Source organism: Heptranchias perlo, chromosome 4 (assembly GCF_035084215.1).
Source record: "Heptranchias perlo isolate sHepPer1 chromosome 4, sHepPer1.hap1, whole genome shotgun sequence".
In the NCBI taxonomy this organism is placed as follows: Eukaryota; Metazoa; Chordata; class Chondrichthyes; order Hexanchiformes; family Hexanchidae; genus Heptranchias; species Heptranchias perlo.
The window spans coordinates 134,253,409-134,272,247 of NC_090328.1; positions in this window are offsets into that span (position 1 = coordinate 134,253,409).

The following is an 18,839-nucleotide window of genomic DNA, read 5'->3' on the forward strand; positions in this document are numbered from 1 at the left end:
TTCTAGTAAATCTCTTCAGCACCCTCTCTAAGGCCTTGACATCCTTCTTAAGTGTGGTGCCCAGAATTGAACACAATACTCCAGCTGAGGCCTAACCAGTGTTTTATAAAGGTATAGCATAACTTCCTTGATTTTGTACTCTGTGCCTCTATTAATAAAGCCCAGGATCCCATATGCTTTTCTAACAGCCTTTTCAGCTCATCCTGCCACCTTTAAAGACTTATGTACGTTCACCCCCAGGTCTCTTTGTTCCTGCACCCCCTTTAAAATTATACCATTTAGTTTATATTGCCTCTCCTCATTCTTCCTACCAAAATGCATTACTTCACAATTCTCTGTGTTAAATTTCATCTGCCATGTGTCTGCCCATTTCACCAGTCTGTCTATGTCTTCCTGAAGTCTGTTACTATCCTCCACATTGTTTACTACATTTCCGAGTTTTGTGTCATCTGCAAACTATGAAATTATAGCCTCTATACTCAAGTCCAGGTCATTAATATATATCAAAAAAGAGCAGTGGTCCTAATACCGACCCCTGGGGAACACCACTGTATACTTCCCTCCAGTCCGAAAAACAACCTTTCACTACTACTCTCTGCTTTCTGTCCCCTAGCCAATTTTGTATCCATGCTGCCACTGTCCCTTTAATCCCATGGGCTTTAATTTTGCTAACAAGTCTATTATGTGCTACTTTATCAAATGTCTTTTGAAAGTCCATCCATACATCAATCACACTACCCTCATCAACCCTCTCCGTTACTTCATCAAAGAACTCAATCAAGTTAGTCAAGCACGATTTTCCTTTAACAAATCTCTGCTGACTTGCATTTATTAGCCCAATCTTTTCCAAGTGCCAATTTATTTTGTCCTTGATTATTGTCTCTAAAAGTTTCCCCACCACCAACGTTAGGCTGACTGGCCTGTAATTGCCGGGTTTATGCCTCTCCCCTTTTTTGAACAGGGGTGCAACATTTGCAATCCTCCAGTCTTCTGGCACCACCCTTGTATCTAAGAAGGATTGGAAGATTGTGGCCAGAGTCTCTGCAATTTCTGCCCTTACTTCCGTCAGCAACCTAGGATGCATCCCATCTGTGTTAATTGTATCCACATGATTTATATCAATTAGTGTTAATTGTATTCAGGTGGTGCATATCAATTAGGAATGCTCTTGTATCCATTTATAAGAGAATTGATTTTTTAAAAATTCGTTCATAGGATGTGGGCGTCGCTGGCAAGCCCAGCATTTATTGCCCATCCCTAATTGCCCTCGAGAAGGTGGTGGTGAGCCACTTTCTTGAAATGCTGCAGTCCGTGTGGTAAAGGTTCTCCCACAGTGCTGTGAGGTAGGGAGTTCCAGGATTTTGACCCAGCGACGATGAAGGAATGGCGATATATTTCCAAGTCGGGATGGTGTGTGACATGGAGGGGAACGTGCAGGTGTTGTTGTTCCCATGCGCCTGCTGCTCTTGTCCTTCTAGGTGGTAGAGGTCGCGGGTTTGGGAGGTGCTGTCGAAGAAGCCTTGGCGAGTTGCTGCAGTGCATCCTGTGGATGGTACACAGTGTGCCGGTGGTGAAGGGAGTGAATGTTTAGGGTGGTGGATGGGGTGCCAATCAAGTGGGCTGCTTTGTCCTGGATGGTGTTGAGCTTCTTGAGTGTTGTTGGAGCTGCACTCATTCAGGCAAGTGGAGAGTATTCCATCACACTCCTGACTTGGTGGAAAGGCTTTTGGGAGCCAGGAGGTGAGTCACTCGCGGTAGAATACCCAGCCTCTGATCTGCTCTAGTAGCCACAGTATTTATATGGCTGGTCCAGTTAAGTTTCTGGTCAATGGTGACTCCCAGGATGTTGATGGTGGGGGATTCGGCGATGGTAATGCCGTTGAATGTCAAGGGGAGGTGGTTAGACTCTCTCTTGTTGGAGATGGTCATTGCCTGGCACTTGTCTGGCATGAATGTTACTTGCCACTTATCAGCCCAAGCCTGGATGTTGTTCAGGTCTTGCTGCATGCTGGCACGGACAGCTTTATTATCTGAGGGGTTGCGAATGGAACTGAACACTGTGCAATCATCAGCGAACATCCCCATTTCTGACCTTATGATGGTGGGAAGGTCATTGATGAAGCAGCTGAAGAAAGTTGGGCCAATGACACTGCCCTGAGGAACTCCTGCAGCAATGTCCTGGGGCTGAGATGATTGGCCTCCAACAACCACTACCATCTTCCTTTGTGCTAGGTATGACTCCAGCCACAGGAGAGTTTTCCCCCTGATTCCCATTGACTTCAATTTTACTAGGGCTCCTTGGTGCCACACTCGGTCAAATGCTGCCTTGATGTCAAGGGCAGTCTCTGTCACCTCACCTCTGGAATTCAGCTCTTTTGTCCATGTTTGGACCAAGGCTGTAATGAGGTCTGGAACCGAGTGGTCCTGGCAGAACACAAACAGAGTGTCGGTGAGCAGGTTATTGGTGAGTAAGTGCCGCTTGATAGCACTGTCGACGACACCTTCCATCACTTTGCTGATGATTGAGAATAGACTGATGGGGTGATAATTGGCTGGATTGGATTTGTCCTGCTTTTTTGGACAGGACATACCTGGGCAATTTTCCACATTGTCGGGTAGATGCCAGTGTTGTAGCTGTACTGGAACAGTTTGGCTAGAGGCGCAGCTAGTTCTGGAGCACAATTCTTCAGCACTACAGCCGGGATATTGTCGGGGCCCATAGCCTTTGTTGTATCCAGTGCACTCAGCCGTTTCTTGATATCACGTGGAGTGAATCGAATTGGCTGAAGACTGGCTTCTGTGATGGTGGGGATATCGGGAGGAGGCCGAGATGGGTGTTGTGTGGGTGTAATGTGGAGCTCTGTGTGAAGTGTCATGAACAGGTGCAGAAAATAATCAAGAAGGCAAATGGAATGCTGGCCTTTATATCTGGAGGACTAGAGTACAAGTGGGCAGAAGTTATGCTGCAGCTATTCAAAACCCTGGTTAAACTGCACCTGGAGTACTGTGAGCAGTTCTGGGCACCGCACCTTCGGAAGTACATATTGGCCTTGGAGGGAGTGCAGCGTAGGTTTAGTAGAATGATACCCGGACTTCAAGGGTTAAGTTACGAGGAGAGATTACACAAATTGGGGTTGTATTCTCTGGAGTTTCGAAGGTTAAGGGGTGATCTGATCGAAGTTTATAAGATATTAAGAGGAACAGATAGGGTGGATAGAGAGAAACTATTTCCGCTGGTTGGGGATTTTAGGAGTAGGGGGCACAGTCTAAAAATTAGAGCCAGACCTTTCAGGAGTGAGATTAGAAAACATTTCTACACATAAAGGGTTGTAGAAGTTTGGAACTCTCTTCCGCAAACGGCAATTGATACTAGCTCAATTGCTAAATTTAAATCTGAGATAGATATCTTTTTGGCAATCAAAGATATTAAGGGATATGGGCCAAAGGCAGGTATATGGAGTTAGATCACAGATCAGCCATGATCTTATCAAATGGCGGAGCAGGCACGAGGGGCTGAATGGCCTACTCCTGTTCCTATGTTCCTAAATGCTTGGGGAAAAATCAAAGACCAGGCTGTAGTATTCTATCCTTTTCATGGCTATCAAATTTTTAAAAAACTGGACTGGGTGACTTTTCGACTTTGAATGCTGCCAAACTTTTAAGGCCCTCCTCTTTATCTATTTTTTTTCCAATTCAATATCGTGATTACCCGCCTCCTTTACCGCTACAATGGCAGCATCCTCTTCCCTGGTGAAGACAGATGTGAAGTATTCATTTAGTGCCTCAGCCATACCCTCTGCCTCCACAAGAAAATCTCCTTTTTTGTCCCTAATTGATCTCACCCTTCCTCTGACTACCCTTTTTACTATTTATATGTTTCTAAAAGACTTTTGGGTTCCCTTTTACGTTAGCTGCTAATTTATTTTCTTACTCTCTCTTTGCCTCTCTTATTTCCTTTTTTGGATCTCCTCTATTTTCTGTATTCAGCCTGATTCTCGACTGTATTATAAGTTTTTGGTTTATTAGAATCTAGTGAACTGGCTGATTGGCTAGAAGGTACTAAATCCCAGGACAGTGCAAGAGTTTTGGAATGTATTTTAACTGCTGCATTCTGGCGATGTATTTAAAATTCAAACTAGCATTGCATACATTGGGGGGCAACTGTCTACCAATAGATATTTTACCTGAAACTGCAGATTCTGTTTTACAGTCGGAGACCTCAAAATAGCAAGCACACTTCAGTTATCACCTAATTGCTTAAGCAAACTTGTGTTTTCTAGGGTAGAATAAACATATTCTTACAATACAGTCACAGGGCTACTCTGTATTTCTGCAGTTAATTCGAGCAATTTATTCCACTCTCTCACCTATTTGACCTACTGGTTGCCCTCCAGCTGTATTAACAGCAGGCGATTATTCAATCTACAAAACATCAGAGGGCAATAGTCTTGTGGTTCCCTGCTTTTTGATGTTGCTGTGTGTTGGATGTGAACTAACAGGGAATAATGAAAGGATACATTAACACAAGACGACTTTATATTAAGTGCTATCTCTGGTATTAGCCCAGCAGGGTCCAAATTGCAGCCCAGGGGCCACATTTCTGTAGCAATCCAGAATTTAAAGCCACAGTAACTCCATCCTATTTGTGCTATTTTCTTATTGACTGATTCGTTCTGTGTCAATTCTGTGGGCTTGATGTTTGACAGGTCTGTTTTTCATACTGCTTTGTCAGTGGTAGATCAGTTCTGAATCCGAGCAGCAACGTCACCAGTATCAACAACTTCGGATTTGGCGAATTAATGAGAACATGGATTTAAACTTTATGGGGTTAATTTTCAGAGTGTATGCTTGTGATGGAGAACCTAGCCCTCCAGCAGCTCTAATCGGATAATCGGTGCACGCTTCTTAAGATTTTCCAATTTACGCTGATGGCGGGCAAGGTTCCTCGCTGCCAGTGCATGCTCTGTTTGTCGCCCTAGGGCTCCATGATAGACACCTATGCAAAACCAAAACGGCTTGAATGGCTCGGTATTATAATGAAGGCATTGTGGAAGCTGCCACGGAAACGGGCATTAATATACATCATGAGGTACTAATGGTCACAGACATGTTGAACGTTGATTAAATGTTATGATGCTGCATCAATGAAGGGGGGTCTTATAACAACATGGGTTCTGTTGATGGAACCCGGCACCCTTGGAAAGCCAGCCATCCTGTAAAAACCAACAGCTCTCGCATGTTGTGAATCAAATCCATTAGCATGTTGATGTAGTCTGTTGCCCTTTTAATAATGAATCTGTCACACTCTATTTGCATCTTTGCACAGCAGATCTGGATATATTGCTGATATCTACACTTGCAACCTGAAAGGCTCCAGATGCTTAGAGGTTTACTTCAACTAAAAGGACAGTTGGGTTCCTTGAGACAGATCTGCAATCCACGTTGAACATTCTACATACCTCCTTAATTGTTTCCTTTGGGCGCCTCAGTCTCTCCCAGCATTGCTTGGCCATGAGGTCTTGAAAATTACTCCTGTCTCTGGAGTGGGGGCTTCAGGTGTACAGGGTGCAAATGGCTCCTGTGCAGTCACACCATCACTCTCTGATTCTGCTCCTCCTTGTCCTCCAGGAATAATGAGATTTTCAGGAGAATGTCATAGCTGCCTGGCTTTCAGGTAGTTTTGTGAGAGGGAGAAGGATGGTGAAAACGTAAAGTGATCATTGATTTTTAGCACTAAATCCTGCAGGTAACAGTGACCTCATTAATGGTGATATTAAAAGTATGTAGCAATAACAGAGATACTTTTAATCAATAGCACAGCTTCTGGCATCAGTATACACATCCCCCATTCACTGCATCCAGACAGCAATGAATACCTATTTTATACTGAAGAGCACTCCCTCTGGCACCCAAAGCGATAGTGGGGTCGAAGTCTCTGTGAATTATGTCATAAGGAATCTTACCAACACCAGGTTATAGTCCAACTGTTTTATTTGAAAATCACAAGCTTTCGGAGGCTTTCTCCTTCGTCAGGAGAAAGCCTCCGAAAGCTTGTGATTTTCAGATAAAACAGTTGGACTATAACCTGGTGTTGTAAGATTCCTTACATTTGTCAACCCCAGTCCATCACCGGCATCTCCACATTGTCATAAGGAGGCAGGAACCTCATTTATATTCTCAGTCCTTGAGTGGTCGAGTGCTACTCTTGATGTGGAGATGCCGGTGATGGACTGGGGTTGACAATTGTAAACAATTTTACAACACCAAGTTATAGTCCAGCAATTTTATTTTAAATTCACAAGCTTTCGGAGGCTACCTCCTTCCTCAGGTGAACGATGTGGAGCTACTACTCTGTTATGGTATAATGGAGACAGGAAAACTTCAGTAGCACATTCTTGGGTGCTTCTCCAGCGCTGCGTGATCCTGCGTTGATTTTGTATCCCTTCCTGGGAAAACCCAGGCCATATAGTCCTGGTGCGAAAAGTTGCTATTTAGCTACATTTTTAGTTAGGTGCAGAGGGTGTCTCCATTGGGAGTATGAATTGCACATTGAGAGTAAGATGCAACTTAATCATTGCATTTGTCAGCAAATAGTTATTTGCTAATTGGTTCTAAAATCTGTTAATGAATCGAACTGTTTCAATAACTGCTTATACTAAAGAGTGAGACTGAGAATGTAGAGTTGGGATAGTAAACGTCATTTGCTTATCTCTCGATGTTGTAAGTAAATACCTTTTAGGAACATCCATCCTCTGCTCAAAACTGGCATTCTGTTTACAAAGAAATTAGTTATCATCACAGAATTTCCAGAATCTGAACTTATAAATTTACAATTTATTCCACTTTTCTGTTGTATTATAAATTGCCCATCAAGCAACATCACTGTGAGGTGAATTCATATTACAAGCACCTTGTGTTTGAACATTATAATAACTTTACACCAATACCCTACAGTGTACTAAATAGGCTGATTTTGTGAAGCTCTGCTTCTGGAACATAGCCTCGCTCGGGACCGGAGAGTTATGCAAATGAATCTCTTGCTGCATTTGACATTTTTTTCTCTTCTGGGTCCCGGCGCTGAGCTCACTCTTTTGAAATCGGTGCATGAATAATCCTTAGACCTGGTTTGCACAAGTTGGATGCTTTGGCTGCAGTATCACCCCATCTTTAGCATCACCGTAAATCGGTTATTGTTTTGATGATGTGAACTTAAAGACAGTCTAAAAACAGGATGAACTGCGGCCTGATTGGATTTCCAGACCTGAATGTGGAACCCCCCTGGTGATATCAGATCCACAGTCCAGATCTCTGACCATAATGTAAGCATTGGTTTTCTGAACTTTAGGCCCTAAAGGCTAAAATTTATCAAGGCTAGAGGGAGAAAATTTATATTAATAAATTATAGTAATAGCCTCATATCCATTCCCTAATTGGTTATTTTTCCTGGGAATAATATGAAAAATATTTTTAATTGCTGCAAAATTACCCAAACTGTTTCGGTGTATGCATAGCGATGTTACAATGCTGACATCCTATTAACAAGTTAGATTCGATTTTGGAGATGTCAATATGAATGAAACCCTCTATCCAAACCAAACTCAGGAGTGAAGCACTTTCCCTGTGAATATAAATGGACAATAAGGAGTAATTTTACCTATAAAATAGCAGGAGTTAAAGCAAAAGATCAGTGGGCCCCTCAGGATTTTCCATTTATATTCACAGGGAAAATTACGAACGTGTAGTTCATTGCAAACAAAGGCCCGTGTTACTTGCTTGACGTATCTATGAGCTTGTTGCTGGCAAATCCTTTTTTGACAAAATTTTCCATCTTCCTTGGTTGCTGTACCAAACAAAGTGGTGAGGATAGGAATTTCTTGGAGCTTCCAATAACTCCTCGTGATTTAGATGAGGAAGATGAATCTATGAGGTGATGACAAATGCAGGTGCAGTGACACCAGTCCTTACCCTGAATCTGCAATTACAGACTCAGATTGTCCTTCCTGGCCATGTCTTCGGGCCCTCTTCACAAAGGGACTACCACAGAATTATGTGAATTCTTGGAGGCCAAGCTGCAGACAACCAGCCATTTCACAGAGATGACTCTTCCTCTGGGTATGCATTAATCTTTTATACCACCTGATCCTTCCAAGGCAACATTGGTGACATTTGCCAAATTAGCCAATTGTCTGTCCATAGATACATCAAGCAAGTAACATGGGCCTTGTTTGCAATGAACTACACGTTTTAATTTTCCCTGTGAATATAAATGAAAATCCTGAGGGGCCCACTGATCCTTTTTTTTTATTCGTTCATGGGATGTGGGCGTCGCTGGCAAGGCCAGCGTTTATTGCCCATCCCTAAATGCCCTTGAGAAGGTGGTGGTGAGCCGCCTTCTTGAACCGCTGCAGTCCGTGTGGTGAAGGTTCTCCCACAGTGCTGTTAGGAAGGGAGTTCCAGGATTTTGACCCAGCGACGATGAAGGAACGACGATATATTTCCAAGTGGGGATGGTGTGTGACTTGAAGGGGAACGTGCAGGTGGTGTTGTTCCCATGTGCCTGCTGCTTTTGTCCTTCTAGGTGGTAGAGGTCGCGGGTTTGGGAGGTGCTGTCGAAGAAGCCTTGACGAGTTGCTGCAATGCATCCTGTAGATGGTACACACTGCAGCCACAGAGCGCTGGTGGTGAAGGGAGTGAATGTTTAGGGTGGTGGATGGGGTGCCAATCAAGCGGGCTGCTTTGTCCTGGATGGTGTCAAACTTCTTGAGTGTTGCTGGAGCTGCACTCATCCCAGCAAGTGGAGAGTATTCCATCACACTCCTGACTTGTGCCTTGTAGATGGTGGAAAGGCTTTGGGGAGTCAGGAGGTGAGTCACTCGCCACAGAATACCCAGCCTCTGACCTGCTATTGTAGCCACAGTGTTTATATGGCTGGTCCAGTTAAGTTTCTGGTCAATGGTGACCCCCAGGATGTTGATGGTGGGGGATTCGGCGATGGTAATGCCGTTGAATGTCAAGGGGAGGTGGTTAGACTCTCTCTTGTTGGAGATGGTCATTGCCTGGCACTTGGTTGGCACGAATGTTACTTGCCACTTATCAGCCCAAGCCTGGATGTTGTCCAGGTCTTGTTGCATGTGGGCTCGGACTGCTTCATTATCTGAGAGGTTGCGAATGGAACCTTTAATTCCTGCTATTTTATAGGTAAAATTGCTCCTATAGTCCATTTATATGCGCAGGAAAAATTATGAATGTGTAGCTCATTGCAAACAAGGCCCTTGTGACTTGCTTGATGCATCTATGGACAGACAATACCCCAAAAGTGTTATTAGTACATTAAAGATGACTTTTTGTCATAAATTGGCCTGATGACAGTGTGTGGAAGTAAGGGGCAGGTTGGCAGATCGCACTTAATGACTACCAGTTTCAGTTGGCTCATCCGGCTGAGGAAGGGCTGAGCAGAGATAGCTGGAAAAATCAGAGGATATTCAATCTACAGCTACATTGGTGGCTGATTAAACAGCAGTAAACACTGGACTGGGAACAGCTCACCTTCCTGCCCTCTTGATTGGAGAATCACATGTAGCTAAGGAGCTGGGAACAAATATGTTACATAATGAAAAGTAGAGTGGAAAAAAAGGCTCAACTTAGTTTTGTTGTATAATATTATTTAATGCTGTACTTGGATATATTAGCAGATCATGTGAGTGAGGGAAGCATAGTCTGACTAGTAGATGCTGAGAGAATGTTACCCCTCATGGGGGAATCTAAAACTAGAGGGCATAGTCTCAGAATAAGGGGTCGCCTGTTTAAGATGGAAATGAGGAGGAATTTCTTCTCCCAGAGGGTCGTAAATCTTTGGAATTCTTTACCCCAAAAAGCTGTGGAGACTGAGTCATTGAATACATTCAAGGCTGAATTTTTAATCAGCAAGGGAGTCAAAGGATATAGGGAAAAGGCGGGAAATTGGAGGTAAAAATCAGATCAGCCATGATCTCATTGAATGGCGGAGCAGGCTCGAGGGGCCGAATGGCCTTCTCCTGCTCCTATCTCTTATGGTCTCATGGACTATAATACATTGGCTCGATGAGATGATGAATTTCTCCAAATGCTAAATACTTAATCTTAGCTGCGCCATCAGAGGTAGGCAATGGGTGCAGTCAATTGGTCCTTCTCAAGGAGGGAAGAAAACCTAAGAGAGAGAGAGAGTCATCCCTGCAATATTTACAACAGTAGGATTTCATCTGGTTTCAGTACATCTAGTTACTTGTAATATGATTTAGATGTCTCAATAAGGTTTAATTCTTTAAGGATACATAACATTACCTGGACTTTTGCACTTCCCAATGGCTTTTTATAGAACAAATACCTCCAGCCCCATCACAGCACTTCACCTACCTGCCCTCTAAATTCAAAATGGTGTGTGGCATGATGTAATCTAATGAAAAGCTATGGGGACAAAAAAACACTTTTAAAATCCTACCATGCCACACCCTCCCCACCACCGCCAAAAAAATAAAAGAAACATGATACTATATAAGCAGTGCAAGTGGCATTGAACTATGGAGTTGGTATATGTAGCCAGGGTGCATGTAGATTTGATTCTGATGATACAGGAACAGATAGCTTTAGAAACGAGTTATTTTCTTATACTTTTCTTCATTTGTTCCATAATAATTAAGGGAAATTGTATTGGACTGCTTTCAGAACAGAGCAAATGTGGAGTAGAGTAAAAGTAGGGTAATTTGAGGCTCCTGGGAGCCATTTGGTATGTCTGATGAACTTTCCATTTATACAGTGCATTTTGGTTGGCTGGAATGTACTCCATTATGCACTCCATTATTCATCAATAATCCCAGGTGGTGCAGAAACTCAACTACAGAGAATAATTCTTATTTCTGTGGTTCATACATTCCTGTGACAGCCTGTGAAGCAATGCTTCAAAATATAACTTTAGACAAGCAACTGTGGCAGAGAAAAAGGACAGAAATGAAGGTTTAGACACAAGTATTGATTTGTGTCTGTAGACCCTCCGAATGTCATGTATTCTAACATAGGCCATACGTGTCCACTTCGAATAAAAAGAAACAAATTGCAAATGCTAACATTTCTTTTCTCTTTACACACGCTAACTGACCCGCTGTGCATTTCCAGCACTTTTTGTTTTTATTTCAGACCCCCAGCATTTGCAGATTTTTATTTTATTTCTACTGCTTGATTTATTGACACTTCTCTTCCAAGAATGCCAGCATTGAAGAAGTTCTGTCCCTCTTTCTCTTTTGTGATTTCCATTTGTCTCTTTCAACAAAAACAACAACAACTTATTTATATAACACCTTTAATATATAAAAAAATGCCCCAAGGCGCTTCACAGACGGACACTGAGCGAGGAAGGAAGAGATTAATACCAATGGATTTTAAGGTTGTATAAATTTTTAGTTGTTGCTGTGGTTACAGTATCCCTTCAGTAATGTTATTTTATTAATGATTTTTTTCAATATTTCTGAAGTCTGTGTATGTGTGTGTGTGTGTATTTTGGGGGACAATTTCTATTTGCTCATTATAGTAAGTTTGTTTCTAAACATTCTTCCCCTCCCCCAAAAAAAATCCATAAATATTTCCCTTTTACAAATCCGTGCTGGCTTTCCTTAATTAGCCAAGTCTTTCCAATGGAGCATCCATTGACCAATGTCATTAGCATAGGTATAGCCAGCATGATGAATGCTGTGACTGGAGCGATAGAGATCATGGACTCTGATCCAAAAAAATTTGACTTGTCTGGATTTGCCATGTTGGGAAATCCGCTTGAGACAGTTGTCACGCAGGATTTTAACAAACACACTGCTGTGCAGAAGTAATTTTTTAGACAAAGAGAGCTGCAGCCATCGTGAAGGATTGCCTGATAGAAGGGCATTAACGGGAGCTCATACTGATAATGGTGTGTCTTTCTCATCCAAACCTCCTTGTCTTCCCACTTAAATGACGACAAATGTGTTATCGAACATACAGACCCAGGCAGTCACTTCCTTGCTCGCATGGTGCCAGCAGTTGTAGGGCCAGCTTCTTATCGAGTATTAGGAAGTACCGGGCCACCTTCATTGATAGAGGCGAATGCTGACATGTAGCAACTGTCCACTTCACCTCCTCCTCCCAGTGGAGGAGCACTTAGAAAGACCACATGGTTAGGGAGTAGGAGACACACACCATACATTTTCACTAAGTGGAAGTACTGGTGCAAAATACACAGAAAACATCTGTATCATACACTGTGAGGGTTAATAAAAGTTGACTTGACTGATATTCGAATGTGTCCTGACATTTATTTTGGTATGAAGCAGGTAGAGATTGTTGGGGAGAAATGAATAAGCATTCATGGGTATTGATGCATAAATGAGCCCATTGGAGGAAAAGCTTTATTTGGCAAGGGTATTGTTGTGCATTGGTAGTATAAGTCACATACTTAAAGCCTTGGTTGCTTAGATCCTGGCCTGCTGATTCTACCAGACTGAGCAGCTAGTTGTGCAAACGATTGCATCCTGGTCAGTTCTGTCTTTTTCTTTTGCTTATGGCTGCTTTTTACAGCAGGCACAATAACCGTGGAGGCCCTGGATGAGCTATACTGTAACAGTCCTCTGATCTGTCCCAAGCCATAGAATTTCTGTTTCAGGTTGCCGTAGCTCTGTTCCACTATGATCCCAGTAGAAGCATGGGCTGCATTGTGCCTCTCCTCAGCTCTTGCCCATGGATAATGCAATAGTGACATGAGCCACCACTGCAAGACATATACTTGTACTCCAATAACTGTCCCTGGAGTCTTCCAGTCCTTCAAATAAGGCTGGCACTATTGACAGGATGAAGGAATCATGGGAGCTGCCATGGAAACAAGTATCTTATGGCTGCAGACCATCCATACCTTCAGAGAATGATAGCCCTTTCAATTCATGAGTGGAATTGCATTGGGATTGGGGTATATATGGCCAAATGAGTGCTGTCAATTATGCCCTGCATCTGTGGGAACCCTGCCACATAGTAGAAGTGGAGGGCTGTTGCTTGCTGCTGGCTGCTGTCCACAGGAAAATTGTTGAAATCACCGATCGTGACCGATGAAGCATCAGTGACCTGTTTGATGCAATTATGCAGTGAAGATCGGGAGATGGGACTAACCCTAATGCATTTGCTTGGAAGAAATTTGCCCCATAAAAGGTAAATGCAGCTGTAACCTTGACAGACACTGACAGCCCTCCCTGTGCTGGAACTGGTTTCCAAGTCTGACTGCAGGAGCATACATGAATCTGGCGGGGTGTCCTCTGGCAATCATGGTCCGCAAGAGACAGGTGTCTTTGGACAGATCCAGACATGAGAGGCTGGGCATGTACACACAAGTGGTGGCATAATAACGATTGAAGGTGCAATCGCATCTAACTCACATGCCTTCTCTGATCCACCTCCTCCTCCAGGACCTGCAAATGAAAAGTTATTCCCATAGCTGCATGCATATGAACTCACTACTGACTTCAACTACACAACTACAGCATTGAGCATCTGTCAGAAGGCTTCAAGAAGGTTTGCTAACCTCCTTTGTCCATCATGACCAAAGTAACACAGAAAAGGTGCATTGCTAGGAGACAGAGCTATAAAAACAATAGAGGTGAAATCCAACTTTGGAGTGGATGCGAGACAGATGGTAGCAGATCCGCTGCCCATTATACACCTCGCCTGACTTACCTTTCCATTGAAGTTTTGCACCCCCACTGAAGTTGAATTTCACCCCGAATGTACCTTTACAACAAGGACCCAACTGAAGGAAACTGGCCTTTTCAGTGCCCGTTTTATACAGGTGATCAGCCCATTGGGTGTTATTCAGACATCCAAATTGCATTAAGAAGTGTGTTCATCATTCAAATGAAATTTTGCCCTTTAATGAATCCGTTGCAGAGGCTCCTAGTGAGCAATTTGCTTTCTAACTGCATAGATAGGTGCATTGGGCATGGAGCAGTTCTTAGTCCTGCCTGCCTTATTAAAACAGATGTTATAACCTGGTGTTGTAAGATTCCTTACATTTGTCCACCCCAGTCCATCACCGGCATCACCACATCATTATTAAAACAGGGCATCAAAGTGCTGTGGTGCTTTGCATTTTATTGTTGGCCTCAAAAGGTTGACAAAATCCCTCTTGCCAAATATTTCTTCCCTCACTTTTCCCTTCATCCTACAATTTACAGGCATCCGAAATCAAAGCTTGGTGTTACCTAATCACTACTTCCTGATTTGTTTTGCCTTGATGGCCTCATATATTATGTGTGCTGTATCACCTAGGCTTTTCAAAATAACTACGTATGGTATTTTTCTTGGTAGATTTGATTACATTGTGATTTATGGATTCAAGGTTCATAGCACCACATAATGACACATACCTTCACCTTCTGAATCACTATCATCTCCTTTGACCCACGTCACTGGGACATGTCATCCAGCCTGCTTAGTGTGCCTGCTGCAGAAGAGTTAAGCAAAAGCAACAAATTTAAAAGTTAAAAAGGAGCCACAGATGAAACAGATTACAAATATCTGGTAGTGATTTGAAGGCAGTAATTCAATCTTGGGGCTTGCTGACATTCATAAGCTGCTCTCATGGTTTATGATGTCATCAGAATCACTCTACTGAATTATTGCATTATCAGCCACCTATTCACCTGCGACCATTGGTAGCTAATGTAAGAAATACATGTTTGCCTTTCTTTTATACTGCCTGAATTTAAAAGCAGAACACCAATTTTATTATTACTGTTGCTACATCAGAGGTACCTGAAGCAAAGCTTGAATATTTTAGTCAGATTTTCATAGATCGGCACACCATGGGTCAGAAGTCCAGCCACAGACTATTTATAGTGTGATGTTGAAAAATTGCACCAGTTATTGAAATGAAAATCCATTCAAATGAAGCAATTCAGTATCTATGGTTCTCTGTACATTTTGCCTTAACATCTAATCTTTTTCGCCACGAGTTAATTTGTAAATTGTTTTGTTTTTGGAGTAAAACACTGATGCAGTTAATCAGAATTTGTGGTTAATCAGATCTGGGTTGGATAAAACCTGTCAATCGATGCCTTATTTACTCTTCCATGAAACTACTTTCAGAAGGTACTTTGGAAACAGAGGCTAGTGGGGAAATGTAATAGAATAAAGTCTGCTTCCATCAGTTATAAAATGCTTCATTTTTTGTTTCTGGATCTTGGAAATCATTGAATTTGTTTATTTGGATATCTATTTATTAATGACTCACCTTCCTGTGTACATTTCATGGAAAGTGTTGAATTAATTTTTTCTTTGAAATATTTTATAAAAACTGATGATGTTCTGCAGCGTTGTTCATGGATGAAAAGTAAATGATATCGTGCTCAGGGTTGAAGATGATTTTCAAATATTTATATTGTGAACCCCCTCCCAACCTCCCTCCACAGGTTTTCTCTTTCCTTTCAATAAAAAGGGTATCACTCCTTTTCTCTTTCCCCTTGACCAACATGGTTTCTATATCTGAACCCCCTCTTAGCAGAGTCTCTCACGACCCCTCTGCAGGGTCTCTCTCTTCTCTATCCTCCACTTAGCAGAATCTGTCTCCCTCTTTCTTCACTTCTGCCTTAACATGGTCTCTCTCTCTCTGGGTTTCCCTGACCAAGGTCTGTCTTCCTCTCCCTTCCCTCTCCCTCACTTGCAAGAGGGTCTATCCCTTGCAAGAGGGTCTATCCCTCCTCAACAGGGCCTCTTTCAATTGTCATTGGCAGTTCTAATTTTACTGAAATCAAAATATATCTTAAAGATAGTGACCATAATGGACTAGAGTTTTATGGTTGTGTCTCTTGGGGCTTCTATTCCCTCAGTGTGTAGATGGTTTGCAATGTTAATTAAAACTTCCACCTATGTGTGCACTCCTTCTCTTTAGTCCCAGGCCCCCATTCATTTTCAGCTGGATTTAAGCAACTGAATAATGACATAATTGACTTAATTCCGTAAGAAGTGACGATAATCTCATGAACTTCTTTAGTTAAACAAAATTACAGCAAACACAATTTCACTAGATGCATTCTCAGTGGGTCAGAAACTAATTTAGGGATACATGTACAGAAATGAAATTCCCAAACAAACAAGGATTATGACTAAAATGGTTTACTGTAATGCCTTTTATGCCTTATATTTCTTGTAGAAGATTGGCAGCTCCCTCTGCTGTTTTTATCTTTGGAAAGCAGCTGGGATTCAAAGTGCTGAACAACTCTTTCTACCTGATTGCTTTACTTAATTAGTTTTCCCATTAACTTGTGTCCTCTTGTTTTGCTTCTGTTAATTACAGGATTTAATCTAATAAATTTCTGCAGAGGGCATTTTAGTTCTCTCCAGAGATTATTAGGCATCTTTCTCTTTTATAGTTTTAATTTCCCCTTGATCATTATTAGTTTGGGTGTTGTGTGGTCCTTATTAAACATTTATGGAGCTCGTGTGCCTGCCTGTATTGCTATAAGCAGGCCTCTGCCACTGACATCTTCCACAATCCAGAATAACATTCCGGTTGTCCTGGATATCAACCTCCACTGATACGATAATTGTCAATTTGGGCAATATAGGTTTTCTTATAAAAATAATGGCTTATTTAAAGATTATTATGGTCTGGCAATCAAAGCAATTCATTGTGTATCCTCAGTCCAGTTTACATTAGTATTGTGAAGTAGAGTTTTCAATTTAGTAACTGCTTTTAAGAAACATACAGTTTCTTAAACTGTTTTTAATCAGTTAAAAAAAATCTAATTAGCAATGGGTGCTTTGTTTTGATAGTTTGTTTGGTACTAATCATTGCAGTGCTAATATTCTGAAGATAATATTGCAACTAAAGCCTTATTTTTCTAAATTGAGATTTCTATTTGAAATGTTAAATGCATCGAGTGCGAGATAGTATTAGTCCTAATACATTCCTATAAAGACTAATGGACCCTTTCCATCACAATTACTTTCTTAGATGGTCTTAACTCCACTGTATTTCATCAAATATTTTCAAGGGAGCTTCATTGATAATTTCAATGCTGTTATATACTTTAAGTATTGCTAAAGGTGTTACAGATCCTTAAATCATTTCATTGATCACCCAGCTAAACTTCAATGTATTATCTTCCTCTTTGATTATTTATCCCATTATTTTGTATCACTGTTATGGTCTATTGTATCTCATCCAGTTCTGGAAGGGCCTGAAGGCCTAACAATTTACAGCTATTATGGGAGCTGTACTATACAATTAGACACTACACCGCTTTAAATTGAACACAGCTCTGTCAGGAAAAAATACCTTTTCATAGCTTTTTGAGTGTGTGTGTGTGTAATATAAAGTAGCCAATTATGTGAGCATAATATTAAACCTTATTACTCTTATAATTTGGCAGTTCATGTTCCTTTTTAAAACTCCTGCTGATACGTAGTGCAGAAAACGGTCAGAATGAGCAGACTTCCTGCAGGGTGATCACTTAGGAGGAAAATGACTCTGCTTTAGTAATTGTTTTCTCATTCTTCAGTTAGAATAATCTGAAGGCTGTGTAACCACTGAACACCCTCCGGCTCACTCTTTTTATTACCCAAATACCTTAATGTATTCCATGTTTATGGATTTTGTATTTGCACACCATTGTGCCCTTGCTGAGAGCCTCACACCTTTTGTTTTCCCCCACAAAACAATGTCAAATTGACCAGAAGAAAATTCTCTTTGTGTTTCACAAAATCTGATTCTTGTTTTAATTTAAGACTTCCAAATGTCATCTTTTTGCAATTTGATATATGAGGAGAGGCTGTGTTGATGGTTTTATATTCTATCTTTTGGACCACGACATTGATCAGGACTTCTACCAATTCCTGCTCTGTGTCCAGTTTCTCCATCAGTGTCACTTTGCAGTTTCTGGCATCTCCACCACACTTCCAACAAAGTAATGCTGGGACAGTGGGAGCAGCTACGAGGAAATTCCCGGCCATAGGTTTTCTAAAAAAAATGTGTAAGGAGGTAACAGGGAGAGATAAATAGGTGCAGTAGGGCTCATACAAGGAAAATAATAATACTAAAAATCAATTACTTCTTTCAATGTTGAATTGGGTATATTAAAACAAGGATATAACTGGTCAAGCCTCATTTGTGTCTTTTCAATGACTAAATTAACTATAACCCTACAATACAAGCCAACATTTTATGTGCATACATGGGTGTCTAGCACTTGAATGAGCTGACACGTGGGTGGCTTTATTGCGCATTAGACAGCACTGAGAGAATGCAATTAGAATCAATAGACACTTTACAGCACAATAATCTCACCACAGCACATTTGGTCAATTACACATCAGCAGTTTGAGCCTTGCTGACAGGTGTGATAGATCTATAGCAATCTAGTGCAATAGCTTCACTCCATTCCTTTCCAGGATGTTATCATTAATAGCCTTGTGACCTATAGCTGCCAACTGAGAAGTACCTGTGATTGTATTTGTAAATATTCATCTCTGTTGACTAGAAAGACTGCTCCGCGGAGTATGGTTATATGAGTAGCCAGGTAGAATGATTTGGTCGTAGAAATTTCGTACAGCCTCCAAATTTTAAGAAAAAGTCTTTGTGGGGCTTAAGAAAGGTACTCGCTTAGGCTGATGTGATGCTCATAACACTGAGCTTTACTGCTGGTCCTGTACCAGCTTTTGCTCAGGCCAAGTGGAATTCTGCACATTCTTGTTTGCACGCTTGCACAGAGCTCCGCACACCAGCATCCAAACTGCAGTTCAACATTTAACGGGACAGTTGGCTCTGGTCTAACACTAAAAGGTTTAGAAATGTTTTG